Here is an 8,756-nt window from a genome sequence, read left to right as displayed (position 1 = left end):
TATACTACATCGTCAAAGAAGGATGCACAGTATTTAGGTGGCCTGTAGATAATTAGAAATATAGGTCGAGAGGGGGACCTTAGCTGAAGAGCCACATATTCAAAAGAAGCAAAGTTTCCACAAGCTATTTGAGTACATTGGAACGAGTCGTTAAACAAAATGGCGACTCCACCTCCTTTCTTATTCACTCTATTCTCACTCATAAAACTGAAGTTAGGGGGAGCTGACTCAATGAGAACAGCATCACTGTTATTATGGTCTAACCAGGTTTCAGTTAAAAACATAAAATCAAGATTGTGTTTAATAATAAAATCATTGATTAAAAATGATTTACCCGCCAAAGACCTGACATTTAGTAAGGCTAATTTTAGTGTGTTAAAATAGTTATCTGTCTCGTTTTTTGGGACAGGCTGTGGCTGACGAGGAATGGATGCTAAATTTGCTAAGTTGGCAGTTAAGTGCTTCTTTTTCTTACAAGCATACTTATCAGTCTGTTGAGAAGGAGTTAGCTGCCGTCCTTGAGGGGGCAGAGATGCCTGGCGTTTTACTTTCAGTGGTTGAGTCCAAACAGGGTCAGTTTGATGCTGGGGGCGAGTGATGGGAGAAGGTAGTGGGGTAAACTTGGTTCCAGCATCTACCAGCTGCTCCATCCGGTCAGTGAACCCCAACATGTAGCAGGGGGAAACAGGGGAAAGGGTGAATGGGGAGAGCGATGGATCCTCAAAGGCGTCGGTGTTGGTAAGGGGGTTTGAGGAGTGTTGGACGGGTGAAAAAGGGGGTTGAGATTTCTCGTCTCTGCTCTGTTGTCTCCCATGGTCAAATCTTTTCTCAGGTGGGGGCTGTGGTGGATCACTGCCGCACTTTGTTGTGTCTTCCTCTTGTTTTGTTTGTGTTGATTTATCTTGTCTCGTGTCCTTGCCCGAGGGAGCAGATGTGTGGTGCAGAAAGTAAAGTAGGCTAGAGGTGAACAGCTTTACTCCTGGCTTGTTAAGGAAAAGTCCATCTGCTTTAAAAAGATGTCTGCGGTCCCAAAAAATGTTAAAATTGTCAATGAACCGCAGAGAGTGGACGGTACATGCAGTTGAAAGCCATTTGTTCAGTGCCAACAGTCTGCTGAATCTCTCAGCTCCTATTCTGACTGGCGGTATAGGGCCACTGATAAACACCTTCGCGTTTAGGGAGCTAACTGTGTTCAGCAGATTCATAAAGTCACGATTCAGCACTTCAGACTGTTGCTTTACAACATCATGTGACCCTATATGCAGTATAATGTTTTTCACAGTTGGGTGTGTTGCCATGATATCCGGGATTCTTTCCAGAATAACAATCTTCTGAAGGAGTTTGTAGTAGTCCTCCATGGAGAAGGGAGGCATCTTGCTGCTAATTAGCTTTAGCTACAATCACTTTAGGACAGGCTTTAGCTATTGGTAGGCCACGCAAAAACAAAAATATTGAAATATGGCAATAGCCTACTATGTCTACAAAAAATGTATAGTCCAGTGATTTATAAGTATCCAAGAGCCGCTGCTCATAGTTTCTCTCAGAGGAAAAGTAAGATTATCAGCAGAAATATGCAAGCAAAGGCAGGAGCAAGCAGCAAAGCGTCTGCACTGTAAGAAGCAGGAAGCAGGAATAGAATAAAACCTTTGTGAGTAAAAAGTCAATACTTATCAATGCACTCACCTGTATAGACAGGCATAAACACGTAGAAAGCGATATTTCAATCTGCTCTCTCTCCACCGCGCTGTTTTACGCGAACACAGCTCTACTCTGCAAATAGAGAATTTTTACAAACAAGCTAAAACAAAAGCTGTCTGTTTGTAGTCTAACTGTTTATCTTAGTTTGCTGGGAATCTTGAAATTTGGACAAAGTCTTATGAATTTAACTGCTGGCTGAGCGAACCATCCTCTCCGCTGGAGCGGTAAATCTATATCTCCCTAGACCAAAACATATACATGTGGCTACTTAATATGCACGTGAATGACACGACCATTATGTTTGCGTTCTTCATTCTTGATGATGATGCTGGTTGTATTATTTTGCAACAACATCGGTTTCATTGCAAATGGGCATAGGTGACGAATACATAGCCTGCTTATCTGTCCATTCATCATTAAAGCTGGACTTTTCCACATCAACTTTTCGCTTCAGCCTCATTGACAGTGACATTCTTACCTGACAACAGCCGTTTCTTTCTGCAAGCATTTTCCACCAATCAGGACGCTGCATACTACAACCATGTTTCCTAATCACAGACTTTAACCATCACTCCTCAGTGAACTGCCTCCTAGTCTGAGATCTTTTTCTACTTAAATAGCTAGTTATCAGTATGGAGTTTCCATGTTTTTTAGGAGTTTGCTCACACTAATACATGTATAAAAAAAAAAAAAAAATATATATATATATATATATATATATATATATATATATATATATATATATATATATATATATATATATATATATATATAGGCCCTTGGAAAATGTAGTTGATGACCCCTGGTGTAGTGGATATGACACATGCCTGTCGTGTGGGAGGGCTGGGCTCAAATCCCACTGAGGTACATCAATCAATGTTTCCCTGAGGTAAACACTTAACCCATACTTGCCTCAAAGGTGTGTTACCACTGACATATATAGATAGAAAGTTGCTTCCTCTTCTCTTTTTTCCTCTCCTTTTATCTTTCCTCTATTTTTCCTCTCTCTCTCTCTTTCTGCTTGTTTGTTCTATACAATGGATATGGCTGGTAAGTCTTTTTAGTCAATTCATTGAAACTTCCACTTTTGACAGTATTACAGTTTAGCTTCCAGCTTTTCTACAAATGTATTTCAGCTCTTAACTTATGTTTTTCAGCAGTGTAATGCAATGCATTTTTCAAGCAATTTGTTCCATTTGTCTGCATTTTCATCAATGTTTCTCACAACATTTGTAAGTCTTCCATACCGATTCATAATTTCAGATAAAATAAAAATAAATTCTTTTATACATTGGTGGTGTTATTCAACTTTTTAATGAAATTCATACTCATTAAACCGATTTCCACTTTTTCAACTATTCTCACTACTTCAACTTCTTCTTACTGATTTAAGCTATTCATCCAGTTTAGCTTTAGCAATTCAGCTATTCAGCATTCCCACGCATTTTCTGCAGGAAATGCATTTTCTAGTTATTGATTGCAACTCTCTTTTAATAATTGCATCAGTTAAATAGATGATTGTTATCATTAACTTTAAATGCATAAAAACATTTATTGAGCAATTTAGGTTCACTATCCTCTTTCATTTCTTTATAAAAGTAATCTCTGGCCTGGAGATATCTCAACTCTAAGTGCTACCTTTGTCCTTTTACTTGGTTTCTCCAGATTTTTTTTTAAGATTATATTTTGGGCATTTTTAGGCCTTCATTTGACAGGACAGCTGATGACATAAAAGGGGAGAGAGAGGGGGAATGACATGCAGCATAGGGCCACAGGTCGGAGTCAAACCCAGGCCTGCTGCGTCGAGGAGTAAACCTTTTTATATGGGCGCCCGCTCTACCAACTGAGCTATCCAGGCGCCCGCTTTCTCCAGATAATAATCCTGCAGTGTAAATTGGATGTACCATTTTTACTTAAGTATATTTTAAATGTGATGTCAATTATTTAGGAAGCATGCACAAACAACATAAAGCTGTACATGAATCATGTCCAGTGAACACCACTTCATTGTTTCCCAACAGCTACGAGATTAGTTGTAAGTCTTGCATGGACAGTAGACAACTCATTCTTAGGATTATCCCCTAGTGCATCATTTCATCACATCTCACACTTTTGAGACAAATATAAAATCAAAACACCTTTGACAGCTGATTGGATGACTGAAGGCATGATCTTTTCTTCAAAAAGTGCACCTGCAGTTCTTCAGACCAAATTTCCTGGACTCTGGATTTTACCTTTATTGTTGACTTCACTCTTGATTTTGAAGCATCAATTAATAAGCTATACAGTATATAATATATATATATATGTATATATATATATATATATATATAATAATAATAATAAAAAAACGTTCCTGTGTTTTTCAGGTGAGCCAATTAATGCTTCAGTATCCGTCACTTTACTATAGCTGTCAACTTAACCAAACTTTGACACTGTTGGGGGTTTAAAGTGGGAGGGCCAATTGCCCCTTTTTTACTTTCTACCCCTCTGCTGCTGGCACTCTTGGTTAGTCACCACCCATCTTCGAACTCTGCCTTCATGTTGATCTCAACTACACACCTCTAAAGTTTCGTGACTGCATCTTGCACGGTTGTGGCACTGCCGCGGTGACAAAATCGGTCCGCAGACAGACAGAGAGATATGTAAACACCCAAGTACTCATATCCGCCTCGGTGGTAGTTGTCACTACAGCAGAAGGTTTCTCCGGGACCACATTTTGCCATGATGACATACATACAGACTCACAAGGTGAAGGCCATAAGCTGGTTCTGATGAACTTGACCTGGAAAAACAATTTGTGTTTGGTACAGAATGATACATTAATATACACTGAAGTTAAACAAAAATAACAAAAATAGAAATAGAGACGGAAGTCATATGCATTTTGTAAGATCCCCACCAAATCCCAAAATATGCAACAGTGAGCTGGCCGACATAAAACCCCTCCCTCTGACTTCATAACTGAATGCTACAAAGCTGACTCACACAGACACAAACACTGAAAGAAATTATGAATACATCCGTGTTAAGTATAGTAAACACCTAACCCTAACCATAAATTACACAATTATAATTACAGTTATCATTATTATTGTTATTGTATGTATTATTAGCATTATTATTATTATATGTATAATGATAATTTAATATCACAGCTATTTTTATAATAATAATTATTAAGTATTTGTTATCATGATAATTGCTGATACCAACAGGTAATTAATACATCAGTTTTACATTAAAATATTATTTCATACTGTTGCTGTGTGATTTTGACTGAATTTGAAGACATTTTGACAAATTGTTTATTTAGATTTGAATTCAAATGCTTAATGCATTTTTCAACAATTAAACAACAATTTAACTGGATCACTGAATTAAAGTGCAGTTTTTCACTCCAGGAAAAGTTTCATAATGTAGTGTCACATCATACAATATTAATACTGCATCTCCCTTCTCTACTGTGCACTGTATCTTTTGTAATGTAATGTCTGTAAAAGTGAATATGTACTTAAATATTAGTTGCATGCCTGTTGATGTTTTCATCATTTAATCAATCTGGGGGTGGCAGCAGCTCAGTCTGTAGGGACCTGGCTTGGCAACCGGGGGGGGGGGGGGCGCTGGTTCAAGTACCGTTATGGACCAAGTATGGACTGTGGACTGGTAGCTGGAGCTTGGTTTCCCTTGAGCAAGACACCAAACCCTAGGGTGACCATATTTTGATTTCCAAAAAAGAGGACACTCGGCCCCGCCTTGAGACACAAATTCAGACAGGCTTCTCAGAGGTTAATGAACATGCTTTATTATGCCTCAATGGTACAAACATAACTTCTGTAATAAAATAAAATAAAATCTCTAACAACCTGTAACAAAATAGCTCTCTTTTCAAATAAATAAATAAATAATACGAAATAATGTTCTAAATATGACCTCTTCTGTGTTAAAAAATCCAGCTTCAACAAAATATCTCTTAATACCTTTTCAATGTGATAAGATAAATAATAAAACAGTCTCACAAAGATACTAACTTAACAAACAAAAAGGATCTATACTTTCAATCTTTAGTTGTCTTCTTCATCCTGCTTTTCTTCTTCATCCTCCTTGTCTGCTCATCCATATTTTGCTGTAGAGCTGATCTTTCCCAGCAGTTTTCGGTTGCTCAACAGATAAGCATAAAAGTCTTTGCAAGAAGTGTCTTTGAAATTGTATTGCACTAATATAATCCCCTTCAGTGACTCAACAGACAGCTGTTTCCTCTCCTTGGTCCATTGGCTCTGCATCAGTGAGAAAACCCTCTCGTAACATTTGCATTGTGAGAGGGAAGTGCAAAGACAAACTTCAGCAATCTTCAGTAGCTCTGAGTAACATGCAATGCTTTTTGCCTTCTCAAAATATTTGGTCCACTTCTGATGCACCTGCAGGCCACTGAACTCCTCATCACTGTTGCACCTTTCTGTGAATTTCTTCAGATTGGTGACCTGGTCAAAACACTTGACATCATCAACTGCCATCCCCTTCTCTCCAAGGTACTTGATGCAGGCCTCCACATGATTCCAGTTTGGTGGCTCACTCAGATCCATCCACATGAATGTTCAGCAGTGGATGACTCTGGGAGTCGCTTTTGTGCCAGTAGTCCCTTAACTTTAAGGGACATGAAGTTGTTGCTCTTGCGTTGAAGAAGAATGGTGTGGACATTGTTCAATATTTTCTTCACCTCCATAATGGACATGTTCTCCTGTTCCATTTCTTGAATGCGGGTGTGGAACACAGACAGACATGAGTGAGTGCATTTGCCAGAGGTAGATCTCAGCAAAGTCGTTTTCAAAAAACTTCTTGAGTACTATGGTTGGCTTTTGCTGAGACAGAAAATATGCCCTTTAAAGCTGGCAACATCTGTATCATCCAATTAGCCTATGTTTGACAGCGGGGACGTAGTAAACAAATCAGAACGCAAATTGCCATCAATGATGATTTATTTATTGTAATGAAAATAAAGTACATTTATATATATATATATATACCATATCATTATTTATAATTATGCTAGGCCTACAGTGGCTGATATACTTTAAAATAAACCTTTATTATTTAAACCCCATACATGATGATGTCCGGCACACTTATTTATTTACTTGTTTATATTTATATGCCAAAATTGTTGCTGCATACCCCTCTGACACTGGGTAGTTGCGCCCCTGCTCGTTATCCTGTGTATTTAGTCTCTGTGCTTTCTGTGTCAGTTGCTGGTTGATTGTCATTCGTCATCAGTGTTGGGAGTAACGTGTCAAAAGTAACGCAATTACAGTAATGTATTCCTTTTTGCTGTAACGCAATAATATAATGCATTACTAATTAAATTTCGGTAATATTATACTCGTTACAATCTCAGTAACGCAAGTTACAACGCATTTTAACGCAACATGTAGTGGTGCATTGGTTTCTTTAAGAATTCACCAACACCGCGACACATTTCTTCACAGGAAAAAAAAAAAGCCATATTATTTTCCTGTCGCTGTATTCGATGGTTGAGATGACTGCAGAGACAGATACATTTGCGAGATGGATATTATTTTCAGGAGTTATTACTGCGTTGAAGTGAGCTGTCCTGTTTTTGTTCCCGTGGTCAGAACCAGAACCAGAGACGGCACGGACAGCATGTATGTCCCAACAGGTGACTGTATGTCAGCGGTTGACAGATATAAACATGTCGGGAATTAATGTTGAGGCTTGCTACACGTAAATATCATTGCATTTTTATCAGCCGTGGAGAGTAGCTATGCCTGTAGTGGAATGGCTTCGAAAGACGACCAAAAACGCTTGTCTTTTACTCTGACCATTTACTGTTCAATATGTTGCAGTTTTACAAACAAGAAAGTGAACAACTTGAGCCTGACGGACATGTTGCATCTCAGTAAGCTAGCAAGAGTAGGCTACACAACAGACAACTTCCGTGTAGCCTACTTCAAAATAAAAGCACTTCCTGTGACGGTTCGCAGTAAAACTAAATTACTGTTAAATAAGGTTGTGTAGGCTACCTTTTCACAAATCAGCTGTAAATCAAGTACTGTAAATAATGTTAATAGTAAGTTTTAATCACACTATAATTGAACATTTGGTTTAGAGTGTTTTAACCTAAACAACATGAATTTCTTATTCAAGTGCTATAAACAAACATTTTACAACAATGCCGTACTTTTAATTGAGTATTTTCATTTTCTCCTACTTGCCTATTATACGTTTTACTTATCTATTTTGTATAGCCTTAGTTACTTAGCATATTTATATTAATTATACAAAATATGAATAATCTATGATGTATTAAAGTGGATAAAGAAGAGACTTTATTGATCCGGTGGTGAAATTCACAAGCTAGCTGCCAAGTCAAACTTCCGCTGTTATTTTGGTGAAAGTAACTCAAAAGTAATGCAAAAGTAGTGTAACGCATTACAATTCAGAGACAGTAATATTGTAATATAACTAATTACTCTCAAATGACAGTAACTAGTAATCTATAATGTATTACATTTTGGAAGTAACTTGCCCAACACTGTTCGTCATTCATCATCTGTCTTTTGTGAAGAGTTCCGTCCTGTGTATTACTGTGTTCCAGTTTTTCTGGATTTACTCACCTGCTCAGCTTACAGGTTTGTAAGTCTCTTTGTGTTCTCATTAAATTATTATTATTTCAAACTGCTGCACACTCCTCGCCTTCCTGCACTTGGGTCCAAGCCTGCACCATGACAGTATCTTCATATATGTCTGCAGACATTGTGGGGCTCCTGCATTACTAAACATGCAGCCTGTCAAGAAACGACACATGATAAAACCTGTTGCCAAGATGATCATTTTATGAGCTGCTTGTCAATGATGTTTTATTCAGATTTTTACCTGATTTGTTTTGCTTTTGCCCCTATCACATTTCACACTTTTGAGACAAATACAAAATTGAAACACCTTTGACAGCTGATTGTATGACAATGGTAAGGCATAATCATTTCTTTAAAAAGTGCACCTGCAGCTCTTCAGACCAAATTTCCTAACCAAACCGTGACAAC

The sequence above is a fragment of the Sander lucioperca genome, chromosome 4 (genome assembly GCF_008315115.2).
Source record: "Sander lucioperca isolate FBNREF2018 chromosome 4, SLUC_FBN_1.2, whole genome shotgun sequence".
NCBI classification, from domain to species: domain Eukaryota; kingdom Metazoa; phylum Chordata; class Actinopteri; order Perciformes; family Percidae; genus Sander; species Sander lucioperca.
Note: the sequence above shows the minus strand (reverse complement) of the source record.